Source organism: Danio aesculapii, chromosome 22, assembly GCF_903798145.1.
Source record: "Danio aesculapii chromosome 22, fDanAes4.1, whole genome shotgun sequence".
Lineage (NCBI taxonomy): Eukaryota > Metazoa > Chordata > Actinopteri > Cypriniformes > Danionidae > Danio > Danio aesculapii.
In genome coordinates this window covers 4,275,661-4,298,732 of record NC_079456.1, presented here as the reverse complement: position 1 = coordinate 4,298,732, position 23,072 = coordinate 4,275,661, and the positions used below count along the sequence as shown (strand labels likewise).

The window sequence follows — 23,072 nt, the reverse complement described above, 5'->3', positions numbered from 1 at the left end:
ATGGTTTTATTATGGTGAGCAAAAAAAAAAAAAAACCCAATTCCCTATTTGTTGCCAGAGCCAACGTTAGCGCGCAAATTCAAAGCTCGACGCAGACCCCGTCGAGTGGAGCGTGTATAAACAAGGTGACGAATTGACCCCGGGGTTGTTAATTAGCGCAATGAAGTTATTTCAGTTAATGGGACTAAGGGGCGTCCTTGAGGAAAGAGCTCTTAATCTGAACAGCTCCACTTCAGTGCAGTTCAGGTGCCATTTGTGCAATATATAAAACACACACTGGAAAACAATGCTGGGTTACACACAATTCCTTCATGTTGTCCCGATACAAATCGATTAAGTTAACTTCATTGTTTTTTACAAATTCAAGTGGATTGAACATAAAATAATTAAGTTGTCGCAAAGAATGTTCCTTCAGCTCATTTTAAATAAGTAGTTTAAACGAGCAGCACAAATCATTTTGGGAGTGTACATATTTTAACTTTACATTATCAGAGTTTTTATTTTAGCAATCTTTAACGTTTACTTTACTACCTTCCAAAACACAGTACTGTACTTGTAGCTCCACTACATTTCTCTAAATGATATGATGAAATGGAGAAATTGGACTGGAGAGACGATAGAGATGGATAGTGATGTTTTGTTTGTGAACAAGCTGAATTTGATCAATCTGAACAATTAATTTGTGAATTGGGCTGTCATCTGTTTACAAGTCAGCAACACACTGATTTTAAATGATCAGATACGAGTGAGTCTCTGGTAAACAACTCACTGATTCAAATGATGCTTTTCAGGTGAGTCTCCGGTTAACAACTCACTGATTCAAATGATCCGTTCAGAGGGAGTCTCTGGTAAATAACTCACTGATTCAAATGATTTATTCAAATTAATTCTCCTGTAAACAATTCACTGATTCAAATTATAATTTCAGAGTGGGTTTCTGGTAAGCAACTCACTGATTCAGATTATTTGTTCAGAGTGAACCTCTGGTAAACAATCCACTGATTCAAATGGTCCGTTCAGATTGATTCTCTAGCAAACAACTCACTGACTCAAATCATCCATTCAGAGTGAATCTCTGGTAAACAAATCACTCATTCAAAAGAGTCGAGTCTCTTGTGATCAACGATTTAGATGATCCGTACAGATTGATTCACCAGTAAAAAAACGTACTAATTAAAATCATCAATTTAGTGTGAGTCTCTAGTAAACAACTCTCTAATTCTAATGGTGCATTCACAGTAAAAAAAAAAAAAAAACTCACTGATTCCTTTTATAATCAAGTCCCTGGTAAACAACTCACTGATTAAGGTGATCCATTCAGCGTGAATCTCCGATAAACAACTCACTAATTTAAATTATCCTTTTAGAGTGAATCTCTGGTAAACAACTCACTAATTCAAATACTCCTTTTGGAGTCGAGTCTCTGGTAAACAGTTCATCGATTCAGATGACCAATTCAGAGTGAATCACCGCTAAACAACTCACTAATTCAAGTGATCCATTCAGAGTGAATCTTCAGAAAACAACTCACTAATTCTAATTATCCATTCAGAGTGATTCTCCAGTAAACAACTTATTGATTTAAATGATTGTTTTAAAATCAAGTCTTTGGTAAACAATTCACTAATTGTAATGATCCATTCAGAGTGAATCTCTGATAAACAACTCACCAATTTAGATAATCAGTTCCTAGTAAATATCCAGTAAACAACTCACTTATTCAAATGATCCTTTTAGAGTCGAGTCTCTGGTAAACAACTCACTGATTCAGATGGACCATTCAGAGTGAATCTCCGCCAAACAACTCACTAATTCTAATGATCCATTCAGATTGAATCTCCGGTAAACAACTCACTGATACAGATGATCAATTCAGATTGATTCTCCAGTGAACAACTCACTGATTCAAATGATCCTTTTAGAATCGAGTCTCTGGTAAACAACTCACCTATTCAAATGATTCTTTTAGAGTCAAGTCTCTGGTAAACAGCTCACTAATTTTAATGATCCATTCAGAGTAAATCTCTGGTAAACAATTCACTGATTCAAATGATCCTTTTAGATTGAATCTCCAGTAAACAACTCACTGATTCAAATTATCTTTTTAAAGTCGATTCTCTGATAAAAAACATACCCATTTCGATTATCAGTTCCTAGTGAATCTCCAGTGAACTACTCACTCATTCAAGTGATCCTTTTAGAATCGAGTCTCTGGTAAACAACTCACCGATTCAAATGATTCTTTTAGAGTCAAGTCTCTGGTAAACAACTCACTGATTTAAATGGACCATTCAGAGCAAAACTCCAGTAAACAAGTCACTGATTCAAATGATCCATTCAGATTGATTCTTCAGTAAACGATTCAGTGATTTTTACAATCAGCATGTGAATATGATTTTACAGAATTTACGAATTAACAGTGTAACTATCAGAGTATGACAAGTTTTAGTAATTGATCAGTAAGTTATTTTACTTTGATTACTTAAGTAAATTAAAAAACAAGTACTTTGGTATTCTTTAAAGGATATTATCTGTAGTTTTAACTGTACTTCATCCATGATTTTCACACAACTTATCCTCCCATGTTGTTCGATTCAGTGTCCAAACACCAGCAATCACTAAATCCCACTGCCAACGCAAGACAGCAGTTTGCATTCATGTTGGGATTCGATGCTTCCCACCATAGAGCTGGATGTTGTCTGCAGTGTCGAGTGCTAACATCCCGCCCGCGGCACTGTGGTTACACCTAGACTAAATAGATGCACAGTGCTGGAATGCTAATGCAGCCCATCCACCCCGCCTCGGGCTCCACCGCCAATAACAGTGAGTGGCAGCGTAATTGTCCGCCTTTGAAAGAAACCATCCTGAGCAGCTGCCGAATCATAGGTTGCCAGGTTTGCAAAATAACAATTTCTTTACCTTGATTTGAATGATTCCACACCGCAATCCCCGCAGCATCTATGTGTAGCTGCTATTTAGTCGTATGAGAATATCCCAAGTATTCCAATTTCTCATGGGCATTTCCTCTGCGTAATGTAATTTCGTTTCTCACCAGGGTCTGGAATATAAATGTGCGTTGATATTTGCACCTATGGGGTGGGCCTTTAAAGGGGGCCTATTATGCATTTTTTTAACAAGATGTAAAATAAGTCTCTGATGTTCCCAGAGTGGGTATGTGAAGTTTGAAGCCAAAATATCTCACAAATAATGATTTATAACTCACCCTTGATCCAAATTGTGGCGTTTTGCTGAATGTCGCTTTAAATGCAAATGAGATCGTGCTCTTTTCAAAAGAGGGCGGAGCTACAAATGCCTGTGTGTCAGCATAGCGGCAGATTCAGAACTCTAATGTCTCACTCAGGGCTGTTTATGCTAATGAGGGAGAGATGGTCACTAGTGGGCGGGGCTTTCTCCCTCTGATGACATCATACAAAAAGAGAAAGTCAATCAAAGTGTTTCTGCAGACTGTTTTTGTCAAGTCTGATTATAAAAAATAGAATTAATAAATGTTTACCATTATAGGCTGGTCATATTCACACACTACTGCCACACAACTGTGTTTAAACCCCTTATAAAAGTGATTTTTGTATAATAGGTGCCCTTTAAAAGCTCTTCGTTGCTTCCTTAAAGGGATAGTTCACTCAAAAATGAATACTCAGTCAACATCTACTTAAGTGTTTAATAGAAAAGGGAAACTCATTAAGGTCGCACTTAAGGGGGAATAAATAATGAGTAAATGTTAATTTCTGAGTGGACTATCTCTTTATAAGGACAAGAAAGGTATGTCGATGGCTTGGCTCCTATCCAAAACGTAACGTCATTCTCTCAAGGACTATTGCAGATCACAGCGAGGCCAGATTTGTAATTAAATTGTGTCTTCTGAAAGGTGCTTGTCATAGACTCTGTGACCTGTCTTTTAAACTGCGTGCCTTTGCAAATTAAAAATATCCTGCTGCTTAACACTGCTTGGCTTAACAGCTGATCAAGAAAACTGGAGCGCGATGCTGATACTTTTGTTAACAGTAAGGAATCTGCTAATCAAATGCAGGTAGTAATTAGGGAAGAGGATTTATTTAATATGTGGAGTCTTTCTAGGACTGTCATATCATCTTAAAGGGATAGTTCACCCAAGACTGCAATGCATGCTTGTCAACATTGGAATGTGAAAATAAGGGATATGCCCACCATAATAAGGGATATTATGGTGGGCATATCCAACCACCCCCCAAAATCCCCAAAATTACTAAATATGTTCTTCTGGAGCTCTTTCATTGTAAATAAACAGTTAAAATGTCAGAAATATGTTTTATTATTAACAAAAATTAGTCCAAGGCACTCGGAAAATGTGGAAAATTTAAAAAAGCCTTTATTCACATGGCTTAATCTTAAAAGAAACCTACGCGTTTCGGCAAAGATCTGCCGTCATCAGGGTAACAGTGATCAGGTGCGTTTAGAGCCTCTTTTGAGGACTATAGTCACATGACTCATTCAAACATCTCAACAACACTCAAATAATTTAACCGACATGGTCAACTAACATCATTAATTCAGCATAGATAGAGGGTGACTTTAAACCATGCACAGACATACAAAAAATGCTTAAACATGGCATGCACATACATACTTCCGAACACATTTACATGTGCACATACACACATATACACACATACACGTATAAAAACATGTACACATAGGAAAATACAAACACATTCTACAATATATGATGATAATCAGTGGACCATCTATGGATAAACTGTTTTACAAAAATGAAGAAAAGTCTTATTCACCATTTAGATTTGTTTTATTATTATTTACAAAAGAAAAAATAAATAGTATGCGTTAGCAGCAAATATATTGGCAAACATTTCAGCTTATTAAAACTAATAGCTATTATAAAGAAATTGAATCAAGCTATCAGATCTCATTATCTTTTCTTCACTGTATAACTTACACATTCTGATTAAAGAGCAGCAAATGAATCTCATAAATTCAGATTTTTTTTTGTTTGATTGCATTAAATAACAGAGGTGTCACTTTAAAAATGCTCACATCTAACATTATAATGAAAGCTTTCGATTGTTTTCTAACTTTTTATGCTCAATTAGGACAAAATGAGTTGTGTTTGAAAAAACCTTACCAAGATCGACATGATCAAGATGTTATTATTATTAATTATGTGTGTATGTCTGTTCAAACACGCACACATAACCCAGACTTTCGCTCCGCTTCAAATCGCATGTACTGAATCCGTTTGGGAAACAATGTCTATATATCACTATGGAGTGCGTCAGCTGACAGTCACGCACCGCTATATGACTGTTTTGAGGATTGCATAGGAGAAACGACGGCAGCTGTAATTAAAAGTAAAGGGAATCCCGCCGTTTTTATAATATTTCAAAGTGTGTTCATGCCTGAATGCAATGAAAGCACAGGACATATTCACATTTAAGAGCAAGGGGTGGCCTCTGGTGGTTATGAGTTGCATATAGGGAGGATCGGCTCTTTAATGTTCATTGCCACCCTTTATAGATTGAAAATATGGGAGAAATACGGGAAAATACCTTTACAGGATGATGGTGGGATAGAACTGTAAAATATGGGAGAATCCCAGGAAAACGAGAGCGTTAACAGGTATGGAAATGTCTGTCATCATTTACTTACCCTTCTCCAGTAATGGCTACGTTTCTTACAAAAGAATGTAATGAATGACCAGTTACATCATTCATTTAATTTTAAATATTTTTTCTAATCACTTTGTCTGAAAAGTGTGTATTATGCACCTGTTTACAAGATGTAAAATAAGTCTCTGATGGTCCTAGAGTGTGTTTGTAAAGTTTCAGCTCAAAATACAGCACACATAATGTTTTATAACTCTCTGAAACTCCTTTTAGGCTTTGATCCAAATTGTGGCGTTTTGGTGAGTGTCACTTTAAATTCAAATGAGATTGTACTCTTTTTCACAAGAGGGCGGAGCTGCAAATGCCTGTGTGTCAGCATAGTGGCAGATTCAAAACTGTAATGTATTATTCAGGGTTGTTTATGCTAATGAGGGAGATGGTCACTAGTGGGCGGGGCTTTCCCCCTCTGATGACACGTACAAAGAGAGAATGCCAATCAAAGTGTTTCTGCTGACTGTTTTTATCAAACGTGATTATAAAAATAGAGTTAATACATGTTTACCATTAGTAACTGGTTATATTTACACACTGTTACCACACAACTCTGATTTAAACCCCTTATAAAAGGGATTTTTGCATAATAGGTGCCCTTTAATAAGTATTTAAATTACTTGACTCAAAACTAAAAATGTACACCACATAAAGTTCAATTAAATTTGAGTCAAACTATTTTTTAAAACAACATTGTTTCTTAAGCGTGGACAAATAAAACCTTCTTTAGTGGAAATATGTAGTTATGGAACATTATATCTGAATAGCAAATGTATATACACACTTAAATATCGTATATTATCATGAACTCATTTCTTTAAACTACTTTTCCCAAGCATGTCTTCATAAATATTCTGCTTTAGTGGAAAAATTGCAAATTATATTTGAATCTGCTTCCCTGAATTGATTTATTATTTTATGTATGGTAAATAATCCAGGTAAAATATACGTAACTGTAATTAAATTACCTAAAAAGGGAAAGTATCCCTTACTTTACGTTTTCAGATGTATTTACAGTAACTATTTACTTTGTAACTAAAGACAACCAACAATTTTGAATAAAAGGGGCGGCACGGTGGCTTAGTAGCTAGCACTGTCACCCCAAAGCAAGAAGGTTGCTGGTTCGAGTCCCGGCAGCGTCAGTTGGCATTTCTGTGTGGAGTTTGCATGTTCTCCTCGTGTTGACGTGGGTTTCCTCCGGGTGCTCCGGTTTCCCACACAGTCCAAACACATGCGCCATAGGTGAACTGAATCAGCTAAATCGTCCATAGTGTATGAGTGTGTATGGATGTTTCTCAGTACTGGGTTGCGGCTGGAAGGGCATCCGCTGTGTAAAACAAATACTGAAATAGCTGGCGGTTCATTCCACTGTGGCAACCCCTGATAAATAAGGGACTAAGCCGAACGATTGAATTTTGGATAAATGTTTTAAAAATATGGCAAGAATTGAACAAGTTTCTAACATTTTTCAAAATATTGGGAAAAGGGAAGCCCCCTAAAGGTATCGAACCACTTAAGCCTAGTTTATGCTTTCGCCTGGTGCCGCGTCTCGCTCCTCCACTGACTGCACGCAACTCAAAAAATAGACGAGGCTTTTATACTTGCCGTGTTCGATGTTGTGATATTCTTCAAAACGACAGGATAAAATCAGACGGATAACCAGAGAAGTAGAAAGTTTACGAAACCACGTCATCTCATTAATATCGTTCAAGATTTTAAACGAATTATTTTTTATTGTTTTTCTAAATTATTTGAATGATTATAAAGATTTTTATAACCAATCAAGTCTTTATTTTAATCAAACTTTGATGCATCACTTGCCTTTCTTCATATCTCACACGGTTCTACCTATTAAAGTTTATTAAAATACTTATTTTAACATGTGTTTTAATAATTTACATGGGCTGCTCTGCAAATATATTATTATTATAGAAAAAATAAATCATTATCATCCAATAAAGTCCAAAAAACAGGCATCAGTATTTTGTAAACCGATAGGTTCAAATATTCTTTTTCAGTTATCAAATAAATAATTTGTTCCTTAATTAAAGTTTTGTAACTATTAAATTATTTTAAATTCAAAATAAATGGTGAAAATACTTATTCCTATAATTAAATCATCTGTTTTGGCTTTAACAAACTTATCCCTCAGGTTTTTCCAAAGACGGCTGTTGCAATTTCTAGCCAAGAATTATAGTTCATCTGATTATCCCTATGATCACGCATGAACGGATTATAAAGATGTCTGTACAGTCGTACCCGTTTCAGACCAAATCTCTTCAAAGTGATTCATTATTCAACTTAAATAATAGCGACACCGTGAAATGTTCGCCAGAGTCTCAAAAAATGTTGTGCGCTCCGCATCCGAAATCATGTCGCGCGCACCCAAAGTGGACCTCCGCAAACATCGCGATGACGTCACATTCACCTAGTGGATGTGTCGAGTATAAACCAGGCTTTAAGGGAAATAAATAGTGAGATAATTGTCAATTTTGGGTGAACTACCCCTTTTAGGGTGTCATTTATAATATTTTAGGAGTATATTAGTATGTAGGTGCTAGCTTTAAAGCTAACAAATATGAACTGAAGTCCCGACAGCTGAGAGTTGATGAGAGTGGCGTGTTTGACTGCATTGCAGCATGTCTGTTCCTCTCTCGGAAGTGAAAGGCCTCTTGGATTTATCTCCCTGAAAGCGCAAAAAGGTCAAACGTGCCACCTGGTTTTCTCAGAATGACATATCAGCGTGAAGCACTGCTCGCTTTGTTCTGCTGCGCGCACACACACACACACACACACTCCCTCCGTTCTGCTTGTACTCAAGACTCTGGAATTATGTAACGGCTGTTTGGAGAGGATATAAAGGAGAAAGACGTTTTCTTGGCAAAAGCCCCCTGCCTGCTTCTCTATCCTCTTTTTTTTTTCCTTCACTGCCACTGTTCTGCATCTTAAGTGGAGACGGCGTGACTCTTACGTGTGTTATTTTTCATCAAACATTCCATCTCGGCTCCACAGCACATCTGCAGCGCGGGGAAAAGCCGTAGATCATCTTGCTGCCATTGTAAACAAACACAAAGGCAGGAGGCTTTGGTCACAGAAGACGTTGTTGTCTCTGTGGATAGCTGCCATGACAGCGACGGCAGGTGTGTGTGTGTGCAAATGAGAAGGCAATCACCTGATAATGCTGCGATTGTTATGCATCTGTGTGGAGCATTAGAGGGAGTGGAGAGAGAACTGCCAGCCGATATTTACATAATGCTCCCACAAATACACACAAAGGCATTGATTACTTAACACTGGCACTGTGTGTTGTGAGGCTTTAGGATGGATCTGAGAGAATCTGTCAGGAAACTGTTCTGCTTATTCTTATTATGAGGCTAAAATTGAAAGCAATTTTCATTACTAATAATTAAGTACTTTTATTTTTGGTTATTCGATATGCTAAAAATACGTGGCATATATGATGGGCGATATGATGATACAAATCCTATATCACAATATAAGTCACCTCATATTGTGAATAAAGATGTATGCAAATTATAAAAGCACATCCAGGTGGTTGTTATTAAAAAAACTTGACCGGATTATCGCAAAGCACAGCTTTGTATAAGACCGAAGGGCTTTATTCTGCGAAAACAACCACCTGGATGTACTTTACCCTGCTTATCGCATAGCTTTATAAAGTCTTTAATTAAATGCAAACAGAAATGAAATGGACTGAATGGAGTACACACTAATCTTATTTAGTCACTAGATGGCGCTACTTGCCACAAAATGTTGAATTTACAAAAAGAAATCTTTAATAGTTTATTACTTCTTTGATTAAATCCAAAGCTGACAAACGAAAATGGCTGAATGGAGCATACACTAACCCAGTGTTTCCCAACCCCGTTTCTGAAGGCACACCAGCAGTACACATTTTCAACCTCCCCCTAATCAAACACACCTGAATCACCTCATCATAACATCAGAAGAGACTCCAAAACCTGAAGTTAATGGGTCAGAAAAGGGAGACATCCAAAATATGTACTGTTGGTGTGCCTTCAGGAACAGGGTTGGGAAACACTGCACTAACCTACATCTTAATTAGTCATTAGATGTCGCTACTTACCACAAAATGTTAAAATAGCACACACAAATCTTTAAAAATGTATTCATTAATTCTCTAAATAAAAAGTTGACAGAAACGAAAATGGCTGAATGGAGCATATGTTAACCTACACCTTATTTTAGTCACAAGATGTTGCTACTTGCTACAAAACATTGAATTTGCACACAAAACGTTGCAATAGTTTATTCATTCTTTAAATAAATGCAAAGCTGAAATAAACGAAAACAGCTGAATGAATTATCCACTAACCTACACCCTATTTGGTCACTAGATGTCGCTATTTGCTACAAAACATTGAAATTACACTCAAAAATGTATTACTTTATTATTTCTATTATTAAATGCAAAGCTGACAGAAACAAAAACGTCTGAATGGAGCACAGACTAACTTGCATCTTATTTAGTCACTAGATGTTGCTACTTGCCACAAAACTTTGAAATTAAACACAAAAAGCTGTGATAGTTCATCATTTCTTTACCTAAATGCAAAGCTGACAAAAACGAAAATGGCTGAATGGAGCATACGCCAACCTACATCTTATTTAGCCACTAGATGTCGCTACTTGCCACAAAATGTTGAAATTACACACAAAGCGGTGATAGTTTATTGATTTAATTTAATTCATAGCTAACAGAAATGAAAACAGCTGAATGGAGCATATACTAACCTACATCTTATTTAGCCTCTAGATGTCGCTACTTGCCAAAATGTTGAAATTACATGAAAAAACATGAAAAATTCTCACAAAAATATTAAAGTTTATTAATTATTTAATTCAATGCAAAGCTCACCAAGGAAAATGGCCGACTCAAACACAAACAACTAAATGGAGCATACGCCAACCTATATCTTATTTAGCCACTAGATGTCGCTACTTTAAAACATTAAAAATGCTCACAAAAATATTAAAGTTTATTAATTATTTAATTAAATGCAAAGCTCATGAAGGAAAATGGCCGAATGGAGCATATACTAACCTACATCTTATTTAGTCACTAGATGTCGCTACTTTCTACAAATTGTTGAAATTACACAAACATTTTAATAGCTTAATAACGCTTTAAATGCAAAGCTGACAGAATCAAAAATGGCTGAATGGAGCATACGCTAACCTGCATGTTTTCAGTCACTAGATTACACACAAAAACTGTAATAGTTTAATAATTCTTTAGTTAAATGAAAATCCAACATAAATGAAAAAAAAATGGCTGAATGGAGCATGCACTAACTTGCATCTTTTTAGCCACTAGATGTTGCCACAAAATGTTAAAATAGCACACAAAAATCTTTAATAGTTTATTAATTCTTTAATTATATGCAAGGCTGACTGAAACAAAAACAGCTAAATGGAGCATACGCCAAGCTACATCTTATTTAGCCACTAGATGTCGCTACTTGCCACAAAATGTTGAAATTAAATGAAAAAAGCAGTGATAGTTTATTAATTCTTCAATTAAATTCATAGCTAACAGAAATGAAAACAGCTGAATGGAGCATATACTAACCCACATCTTATTTAGCCTCTAGATGTCGCTACTTGCCACAAAACCTTAAAAAAATACTCACAAAAATATTAAACAATTTCTTAATTATTGAATTAAATGCAAAGCTCATCAAGGAAAACGGCTGATTGGATCATATACTAACCTACATCTTATTTAGTCACTAGATGTCGCTACTTGCCACAAAACATTGAAATTACACACAAAAAGTTGTAATAGTTTATTTATTATTTAATTAAATGCAAAGCAGACAAACAAAAACAACTGAATGGAGCATACACTAACCTACATCTTATTTAGTCACTAGATGTCGCTACTTCCTACAAATTGTTGAAATTACACATAAACATTTTTAATAGTTTAATAACGCTTTAAATGCAAAGCTGACAGAAACGAAAACAGCTGAATGGAGCATACACTAACCTGCATCTTTTCAGTCACTAAATGTAGCTACTTGCCGCAAAACATTAGAATTACACACAAAAAATAGTTTAATAAGTCTTTAGTTAAGTGGAAATCTGACATAAATAAAAACGGCTGAATAGAGCATACACTAACTTCTTATTTAGCCACTAGATGTTGCCACAAAATGTTAAAACAGCACACAGGAATCTTTAATAGTTTATTAATTCTTCAATTAAATGCAAAGCTGAAAGAAACGAAAACGGCTGAATAGAGCATATGCTAACCTGCATTTTATTCAGTCACTAGATGGCGCCAAACAGTCGGCGGAGTGACAGACAAGCATGTAAATACTGTCAAAATTACGCAAACTACCCGGATGATCCTGTGTTGTTAGATTCAGAGGTTGTTATCTCGAAATAACATACCTTAGATTGTCGCCACTGACCAATCCAAATGAAGTATTCCAAAGAGCCGTATAATAAATAACAAAATAGTAGCATTTCTGTGAATTCAGTCAATTAAGAGTTTATATAAATTGACAACATCTAAAATACTTTCTTTTTTCGTTTTAATGTATATACTCAAAATTGTACGCATTCATATGTGGTCATATTTCTCAAGTTATCTATAACTTCACGACAAGTTTTATAGTATAATTTTAAACATAATATAAACTAACAATAACAGGTCCAACATATGAATTATGAAAAAGTATTATCATACACTATGTATTTTGTGAAACCACGAAGTAAACAATAGAGCGTAATATAAAACTATAGACTTTATTCCGTTCACACAATATATATCGTCATATTTCACAGCCCTACAAGGAAGTATCATTACATGCTTGCTGTGAGGAAGGAAGCGCATGGCAATTTAGTTTCCCGATTGCTGCTTTCTGGGTGCTTGTTATTGCATTTCACAGTATTCTTCTTCATATACCTGAATTAAAGCAAACATGCCTGGGTTTACTGTTGACTTTAAATGTCAGATGCACTGTCGGAAATTGTAGCTGAATTGTGAAAGCACCATAAATTCATTGTCTTTTTTTCTTTGCTCTCTCTTTGTGTGTCTGATTTCAAAATGGCCGCTTGGACTCCAAAGACAAACACAGACACAAACTCGAGCCACCTGGACAACACAGCCAAATCTGGCACTGACATGAAAGGCAGATGTGTGAGTGTGTGTGTGTGTGTGTTCAAACTATCTCACTTTACTGCTGCGGACAGACACGTAAGTGTGTGTGACCGCAGGAGAAGTGTGTGTGTGTGTCCTTGATAATTGGACAGAATCAAGAGCCATTCAGAAGGGCCTGTAGCATACGGCGCCATTACATGGGGCTCTTTAAGGGATATTACATTCGCTCGTAAATAGAAATGGCCAGCGCATTGTTTTATGAGACCCCTCTGAGGTCTTTTGTCTTGAATCTGCTTTTAAACCATCACCATTTTTAGTGGGTGTATAATCGGACGGCCCATTTTATTAGCACAAAATCTGGCGCCAAGGAACTTTCCACATACTTTTAGTAGAGGGATTGGGTTAAATTATACATTACTTTCTGCAAGATTATCACAGTGTGTGCCACATAACTGGGTTCTTTGCCCAATATAGAAGTGCAATTAACATTTGTTTGCTACAAATTCAGATTAGGAGAATGTTTATTGCATTTATTACACTGCTAGCGGGAATACTTGATTCTAATTGGTCAGTCACAACATTCAAAGGTATGTTATTTCCAGATAACAACCACTAAATAACACCAGCTCATCCGGGAACTTCGAGTCATCTTGACCATCTAATAAGATAAGCTTGTCTGTCAGGTTGCTGTTTTTGACTGTTTGTCGCCATCTTGTAACTGAATAATTTGCAGGTTCATGTATGCTCCATTCAGCCATTTTCATTTCTGTCAGCTTTGCCTTTAATTAAAGAATTAGTAATAAACTATTACAGCTCGAGCTAATCAGAACAATGTTCTTTGTGTAATTTGAAAATGTTAGCATGTTAGCATGCTACCTGTCAAAAAACGACAGCTGGCAGGTACATTTTAGGGAAGCTAACATGCTAACCTTTTCAAATAATAATTTTTTTGTAGAATGCTAGCAGCATTCACTGATTTGAAAAGCTTTTGTAGTTAGCGTAACGCTAAATGCAAGGCTTCCTTCAGGAACGTTCTTTAACGAATGTAACTTAATTATAATTTATTCCAATTTAGAGCGCTAACTTTGTAAAATAAATCTTCTTTTATGTTATAAACACCGTTTGTTGGCTGCAAAAGCTTGACGATTGTGTTATGCTATGTTAGCAGCCGTATTAGCATGCTGTCGTCTACAATATGTTGTTACTTTTTGTCAAATGTGACTAAAAACTTAGAAGAGAAGAGTATCAAAGAAGAGTATCACAAGTATGTGTTAGCACAAGTGTCTTTAAGTGAAATTAGCATGTTTAGCTTCAAATGCATGCAGAGACTGCTAATTTCACTTCTTGCTAACTTTGTAAAACAAGCCTGCCTTTGTTGAATATAACAGTGTTTAAGTTGTGTTAAGATATGCTGTGTTTAGCATCAAAGGGTGCTAAAAGTGTTACAGTGGATTTGTAAACAAGTTTTAGCAACGTGTCTTTATCTGCATCATTTTCACTTTGGGTTCTTTAGTTAATGCAGAAGTGCAATTAGCATTTCTTAGCATTAAATGCATGCAGAGAGTGTTAATATCACCTTGCTAACTTTAAAAGAGTCTGCCTTTGCAGAATGTAACAGTGTATGATATCTGCGAAGGCTTACATAGTGTGTTGAGATATGCTATGTTTAGAGTAAAAGGTTGCTAAATATATTACTGCAGTGTTCAAACTAGTTTTAGCACAGTGTTTTTATGTACATCATGTAATTTCAGGTTCTTTAGTTAATGCGGAAGTGCTGTTAGCATTCGTTAGCATCAAGTTATAAAATAAATTGTTCTTTGTAGGCCCATCCTTGACTTCAGAAACTTCCATACTGTGTTAGCAACACTATTAGCATGTTATCACATACATAATCTTGTACTTTTAGCATTAAAGGTTGTTTTAAAGGTTATAGGAGCATTGCAAACAAGTTGTAGCTTGATATCTTTTTACGAACATGCCCGATCGCGCTGCTATCAGAGGTTTGATCTCTGTATTGAGGAACACTCTCTGGGGCGCTCGATTGGGAGTTTTAATTGGACGTTCGCCATGGTTTCTTCCTTCCATTTCCCTCACACAGACACACTGGGGACTCCGATTTTTGGCTTCCTACTCTGATTATCCAGCTTCAAAAATCACACACATACACACACACACATCTGTTTCTTCTCTAAATGTCTGCACGGTAGTAGTAGATGATTGCATTCTTGCATCAATCTGCAAAAACCAGGACAGACTACTTCACGTACACGCACATAAACTCCATCTCTCTGTCTCCGTTCCCCAGGAGGATAAACAGCACTGCGGATTTCATAATCATCACTCACATTAATGCGAGCGCATTAAATGCAGCATGCACCCTCCCAAGGCACGGCTTGTACTTTGGACGGTCCAAGTGTTTACAACGTTCATTTCAGAAAAGAGATGTTTTGATATTTGCTGTTTATGCGCTAGAATGTAGATTGCGGCTTTGATGCGCTTGCCGCATTTCACCATGCCTATTATTTCTGCAACCGCAGGGCATGCATCTTTTCTTCCTCCCCAGCTTGATGGTTTCAAATGCCAGGGCTTTCAATCTTTCCCTCGCTTCTCTGCCAGCGTATCTCCCCGTTTCAGTTGTGAATTCAACATGTTAGCATTAATAATGCATGGAAAACGTGCTGGATTAGGAAGCCGGCCAGTCATGAGCGCAGCCCTGATCGCATCTGACTGCTGGTGCTGTCCATTAAAAAGAAAACACACACTCGTATGGCGTATCAGCATTGGCCGGAGGTAGCGAGAAAGATAGGGAGATAGAGCTGAAGATAAAGGACCTGGGCAGGCATAAACGCACGTCTCGAGAGCCGCTTGACTGGCTCTCAGTGGCTGCCATGCTTTTATCCGCAGGTGCTGCGTCTCCTTGGCTCATGAAGGCATGTTTTAGAAGCCTGGATTATTTGAACCTTATTTGATTCATTTTAGGGTGTTGGGTTTTGCACTACAAAGCAAGTGTGGCATGATCTGGATGCATGCAACTCATTCCCATTTCAAAGGAAGTGCATGCTAAAACACAATAGCATGAGGTAAAAGTTTGTAGCGTTTTTGCTGAGTCGCAGTGCATGTAGTGCTGCTTCCCAACAAGTTCATAACATTCGCCTCTGTACGGCTCAATTATTCATACACACAGGTCCTTGTGCATTTTACATGATGGTGCGGTTAGAAATGCGCCTCCTTCCCCAGCCCTTAAGGGCTTGCCAAGGTGGGGAATATGAAATGAGAGCATTCGATTCCAGGAACGCCTATATTCTGGTGTTTAAAGGTAATCACACTGACCCAGAATATGACCAAGCAACATGAGTGCAACATGGCAATTTTTAATGTAACATACCATAGATTGAATTTTAAAGCTGGGATGATGAATCAAAGCATTGTGAATCAAAATATGATTCTGAAATTTTCTGAATCCTTTGCGATTCCCTCTTGAATCAATTCTGAGATATATTTTTACCACAAGATGGGGTTGTAAATGCTTTATAAAGAGCCAGACTTGGTCAAACCTTGCACATCTGCTGTTAAAAGCAAACCTAGAGGGTCGTCTGTGGTTTTAAAACTAGCCTATAGCGCCAACAGTTTTTTAAAAACAAGCCTAGAGCCCTGTCTGCAAATGAACAACTAGCCTAGAGTGCCCTCTGCTCCTGTCTGGTGTTAAACTAGAATGCCATCTGCTGCTAAAAACTAGTCTTGAGCACTATCTAATGTTAAAATTGTCCCTAGAGTGCCATCTGCGAATAAATTCTAGCCTAAAGTTTGGTCTGCAGGTAAAAACAAGCCTAGAAACATTCTCCATAGCTAAAAAGTAGCCAAGAGCACATGGCAAACTAGTCTAGAGCACCATTTGCTGTTAAAATCTTGTATAAAGCACTGTTAAAAACTAGTCGAGCGCCATCTGCTGTAAAAATCTAGCATAGAGTACTGTTAAAAACTAGTCTAGAGCGCCATCTGCTGTAAAAACTAGCCTAGAGTGCCATCTGCTGTAAAAACTAGCCTAGAGTGCCGTCTGCTGTTGAAAACTACCCTAGAGTGTCATCTGCTGTTAAAATCTAGCATAGAGCACTGTTAAAAACTAGTCTAGAGTGCTGTCTGCTGTTAAAAACTAGTCTAGAGCATTGTTTAAAACTAGCCTAGAGTGTTGTCTGCTTGTAAAAACTAGCCTAGAGTGCCATCTTCTTCTAAAAACTAGCCTAGAGACGCATCTGCAGTTAAAAACTAGCTTAGAGGGCTGTCCGCAGGTAAAACCTAGCCTAGAGCACCGTCTGCGGTTTAAAAACCAGCCTAGAGACACATCTGCGGTTTAAAAACTAGCCCAGAGCGCAGTCTATTGTTGAAAACTAGCCTAGAGCGCCATCTGCAGTTTAATAACTAGCCTAGAGCACCATCTGCGGTTTAATAACTAGCCTAGAGCGCCATCTGCGGTTTAATAACTAGCCTAGAGCACCATTTGCGGTTTATTAACTAGCCTAGATCGCCATCTGCGGGTTAATAACTAGCCTAGAGCGCCATCTGCGGTTGAATAACTAGCCTAGAGCACCATCTGCGGTTTAATAACTAGCCTAGAGCGCCATCTGCGGTTTAATAACTAGCCTAGAGCACCATTTGCGGTTTATTAACTAGCCTAGATCGCCATCTGCGGGTTAATAACTAGCCTAGAGCGCCATCTGCGGTTTAATAACTAGCCTAGAGCACCATCTGCGGTTTGATAACTAGCCTAGAGCGCCATCTGCGGTTTAATAACTAGCCTAGAGCACCATTTGCGGTTTATTAACTAGCCTAGATCGCCATCTGCGGGTTAATAACTAGCCTAGAGCACCATCTGCGGTTTATTAACTAGCCTAGATCGCCATCTGCGGGTTAATAACTAGCCTAGAGCGCCATCTGCGGTTGAATAACTAGCCTAGAGCACCGTCTGCGGTTTAATAACTAGCCTAGAGCGCTGTCTGCAGTTAAGAACTAGCCTAGAGCATTTTCTACTGCTAAAAAGTAGCCTAGAAAATTGTTAAAAACTAGTCTAGAGCGCTGTCTGCGGCTAAAAACTAGCCTAGAGCATCACCTGCTGCTAGAAATGAGTCTTTATAACTGTTAACCTAGAGTGCCATCTGCTGTTACAAATTAGCCTAGCGCACTGTTTAAAACTAGCCTAAAGTGCCGTCTGCTGTTGAAATCTAGCCTGGAGCACCATCTTCTGCTAAAAACTAGCTTAGAGACGCATATGCAGTTTAAAAACTAGCCTAGAGCACCATCTGTGGTTAGAAACTAGCTTAAAGCACAATTTGCAGTTTAAAAACTAGCTTAGAGCACGTCTGCGGTTAAAAACTAGCCTAGAGCGCCGTCTGCTGTTAAAAGCTACTCTCGGAATCAATTCCAGAAAAAATTGCGATGCATTCCAAAAATCCATGAATCAATCCATGAATCACTACACATTGATTCATCATCCAAGCCCTGATTAATTTGCGGGCCTGTAGGAATCCATTGCTTTGTTTTGAACGTTGTGTTGGTGAATGGAGTGCGATTTGAACAGCCAGTGTTAGGGATGCGTTGTAAATCAGGGCGGACGTTTTCCTCTTTTGTCTGGGCATGCTGTGTCCGCTTTGGACGACTGGTTATGGCACTCCGGAGCCGAGTCCCTCGACTGACGCTTTCAATTGTTTATGTGTGCCGGAATTTCAAGTGTCGCCATGCAGGTTGACAGGAAAGCCCAAGCTGACAAGCCAGCTGTCACTAGGTCCTCACTCGCGCATTATGACTTCCAGGCTTTCTGGAAACGTAACACGCTGTACAAATAGCTGTGCAGACTGACACGCCGTGTGTGTGTATGTGATGACTGTGTTATTGCGTTGATCTCAGCAGAAGGACACAAAGGACTTATTATTAAAGTTTGAAGAGTCTCACGTGCCCTCTGGGGACGAGAACAAGGGAGTGCTGTTGCAGTGCATTCTGTCAGCACCCACAATCAAGATGTTGGCTGTTTTTTGGTAACTTGTGACAGTTTGGTTAAAACCGTTCCAAATATAGGAATAGTATCATGTGTGTGTCCATGTTAATCATTTTGAATGCATAATTAATTTATTTGTTGTCAAATTTAAAAGCTGTTCAGTGGTTCGGCATTGATGTATTTCCATTGCCAGCTTAGGAGATTGTCTATTTTTTTCATTATAACTGGTTCGAATATGTATTTTAATATTCTGTGGATGTTGTGGGACCAAGAAATGTTCGTCCAATCAAAACGTTTGGCCCGAACATTATGATAGGCTATCCTACCTGCCTGTCAAAATTTGTAATCCCATACCTCTGCTGACCTTGGGTGTGCAGAAAGTGGCTTTCAGTGCCATCAGGCTTACGTTAGCATTTTCCAAGATCTCTTAAGCTTTCTATCAAATAAAAAAACTTATGAAGTGTTTGGAAGTTTGGGATGATCTATCCCTTAAGGAGTGGTTATTTTTGATTGACCTTGAAATAGTATTAGGGGATTTAGAATGATTATTTGTTTATGAATATTAATGTAACATCATTAAATCCCCAGTATTAGGTGATAGGGATGGGTTGATAGACGATGCCATCATCCATCGCCGATGGTTGATTAACATCACAATGCTAACCCTGCTGAAAAATCCAGCTTAAACCAGCATAGCCTGGTTGGCGGGTTTGAGCTGGTTGATCAGCCTGGTTTTATAGGGGTTTTGGCCATTTCCAGAAAATGACCAGCTAAATCCAGCTAAAACCAACTTGACCAACCTGGTTTAAACTGCACATTGCTGGTTTTGGCTGGGCTCTCAGCCTGGCTAGGCTGGTCAAGCTGGTCTTAGCTGGTCATTTTCTAGCCTGACCAGCTAAGACCAGGCTGGAAATGACTGGAAACCAGCTTGGATATGGTCAAAACCCCTCTAAAACAAGGCTGGTCAACCAGCTAAAACCAGCCAACCAGCCTAGGCTGGTTTAAGCTGTTTTTCAGTAGGAAAGCCGGCATTGCCGATCCTCCGCTCTGCCCCCGTCGGTAACCCGCTCGCGAAAAATACACAGTTAGGCCTCGTTTACACTCAAACGTCTTAGTTTTAAAATGGCATTTTAGAATGAAAACGATCCATGTCCACACTGACGTTTCATCTAGCATTTCTAAACAGCCGTCCGTCCGCTGAAAATGCACATCATATGACCACACACATACACAAAGCCACACACACAGCCACACACACTGTCATGTGCTCGTCTGAACTCCAGAGAGCAGTGCATGTCAGACAATTTATCAAGGGTGTACCGCTGGATCGTGTCTCACTATAGTTGTTAAACGTGATATTTAATTCATCTTGTCTTGATCTAACGACTCTTCGGTCTGTTGAATCTATCAGGAAACGTGTCTCAGTGTCAGTACACTGCTTCAATCTTTCGCTTTCACGCTTGTACTTTATAATTTTAGCGAAAACCTCAGATACTGTTGGTTGGTTCCTGTTGGTTTTGCACCTTTTTTACCAAATTTGTCAACAGCATTATAACGACACAGATCACTCTGCCTATTCATGCCAGAGTCCCACGGAAAAAGTGATTGACAGGTGATAATTTGTGTGTAACTTTTATTTATGATTTGGTAATGGGTAAAACCAAGACCATGGGGGTCTGGTAGTTGAAACGGTAGGCTACGAATAATTAATTCGTTATTCACTGATGCTTATGACGACGATGCCATCGTCCATCCTGATGTTTCACATTAGACATCGCACTATGCCAAATTGGTCGACATCGCCCAACCCTGTTAGCTGATGCAAAAATTGAGAGAGGCCATTTTATATGAACAATTAGGCCCAATCCCAGCTCTACCCCTTAGTCCTTCCCCCTTCACATGAACACGAAAAATGAGGGGTAGGGGTGTCCCAATTCTTTTTAGCTTGAAGGCGTAGGGCTAAGGGGAAGGGGTACATACCCCTTTGAATGGAGATTTTTCAGGACCACACTCGAAACCAAGGGGTAAGAAAATTTCCCAAAATACACCAGCCACAATGGCAGCATAGCTGCACCCGGAAGTAAGGATATCCACAAATTTGTTTTTGTTTTTTTTGTCATTATTACGAATTTTTACAACAAACGAACATGTTTTAAAACATTCATAACCGCATTCGTGTTTTACCGTAGTGCTTAAAAAAAAAAAAACGCTAAATAAAAACCGTGAAATTTCAATATCTGCAATCCATAATAAAAACTCACAGCAGTCCCACAACATTCTGACACTCGATGACACTCGATTACCGATAGTCTAGTGGCTGGGAATGAGCTCTTTACAATGTCTAATATAATGTTAATGTTGTTTTTGGTCTGTTTACATTGATGAATATGGTTACTGTGTAAATACACTGTACAGTTACGATCTTATCGCCACATTAGATAGTTATGATAACATAATAAATGCCTTCAGTGATTTCCTGAAGATAAATATAAAAAAATAACACAACTGGAATAACTACAGCTGTCGCGATTGTTGATCCCATATGAAGCAAGAGATTGCGATGACATCTGCACACGTCATCATGTGTTGTAGTGCTGTCCCATTTCTTAGGGGTAAATTTTGAAGCCCCTCCCCTTCACACTCGGTTTCAAGGGCCAAGGGGAAGGGGTACAAAAATAGAATTGAAATTGGGCCTTAATGTACTTGTAGACCAATTTAAACGCCAATCATTTAGTATTTCTTGGACTTCCAGTCTTGGTCCTCCACCAGATCCCGAGGGCACAAATTAAAGCAGCGCCAGCTTGGACTCTGACTTGTTTGAACACTCTTTATTGAGTCACACAGGCCTGGAGGTTTGTCTACAGAAGACGCAGTCACTCTTTAAAGAGTCTCGGCGCTTCATGTCAACATCTCTTTCATTCTCGACAAGCGAGTGAGTGAGCGTTTCCGAAAGCAGCTACACATGTTCGCACGTCTCTTGCCATCTTGCCATCTGATGTTCTTGCCATCTTTAATTAAATGGTGTACAAGCACGTTCGCCGGGTTTCCGCCCCGCGTGTGCGAGAGACACACAGCAACCCGCAAAGTCGACTCCCGAGGCACACAGAGCAACGACGGTGGGGATTAATCGCAATTTGGCTAAAACAAAGAGACACCGTCTGAAATATTGATGAGTGTCTTGGTAATTACAAGATGGGCGGATAAGTAAATAATGACAAGATCCAGCGATAAAGCCTGACTAATTATGAGTTGTGTAATTGGGAGTCTGCAAAGAGCCTCAAACTGAGCGTTCTGCTGAAGAGTGTGAATGAATGCATTTGATGGTTGACTGATGAAATGGTGTTTAAGGTGCTGTACTGCTCTTCTAAAGCAAAAATAAATAGCATAATTTGTTTGCAGATGTTTGAGAAACATGCTAATAAACATACTTGTTTATCTAAAAACAATACTGAAGTAGATATGGGATGAAAACCGTTTTCAAGGTATACCGCGGTTTTGAAAGTCAAGGTTTTAAAACCGCCAAGTTTTCTGCTATACCGTTTCTAAGGTATATTTTTTATTTGGTTTTTTTTTGTTGGTTTTTTTGGACAGCAGTATCACCAGCAGAAAAGATCTCCAAAGATTACGTTTTAAAAGATTCCTGTTTTTGAAACAAAGAAGACAGCAGATTTATTTGAATTATTTAGCCTGACATCCAACATCATAAGACGTTAATATTAGGTTAGATGTAGGTTGTGACTTCAGGTGACCACAATTCAATGTCTAGCCTGCATCTAAGGACAACATTAATTTGATGTCCAACAACAGCGTTGATTTTACGTTGTGTTGGAAAGTGACCGAAATCCAACGTCGAGGCAACATCTTAAGCCAACGTCATATTGACGTCAAAAATTGACATTTATTCATCAGGTATGGCAACCAAAATCCTGCTTCTGATAGACGTCATAGTGGTAACCTCCACACATCGTCAAGCTGTAACATCCTTAGACGTTGATATTTGGTTCATTTTAGGTTGATTTTAGGTTGTGTTAGAAAGTGACCAAAATCCAACGTCAAGACAACATCTTAAGCCAACGTTATATTGACATCAAATACTGACATTTATTTGTCAGGTATAGCAACCAGAACCCAACGTCTTATAGACGTCATAGTGGTAACCTCCACACATCGTCAAGCTGTAACATCCTTAGACGTTGATATTTGGTTCATTTTAGGTTGATTTTAGGTTGTGTTAAAAAGTGACCAAAATCCAACGTCAAGACGA

The 23,072-nt window shown here is 38.2% G+C and overlaps 1 protein-coding gene across 1 annotated transcript in view; it reads left to right on the top strand.

Annotated features, from left to right (window-relative positions):
• ptprsa (protein tyrosine phosphatase receptor type Sa) overlaps positions 1-23,072 on the top strand; it is a 279,978-nt gene that overhangs the window by 54,634 nt on the left and 202,272 nt on the right. The gene's annotated exons all lie outside the window — the stretch shown is intronic.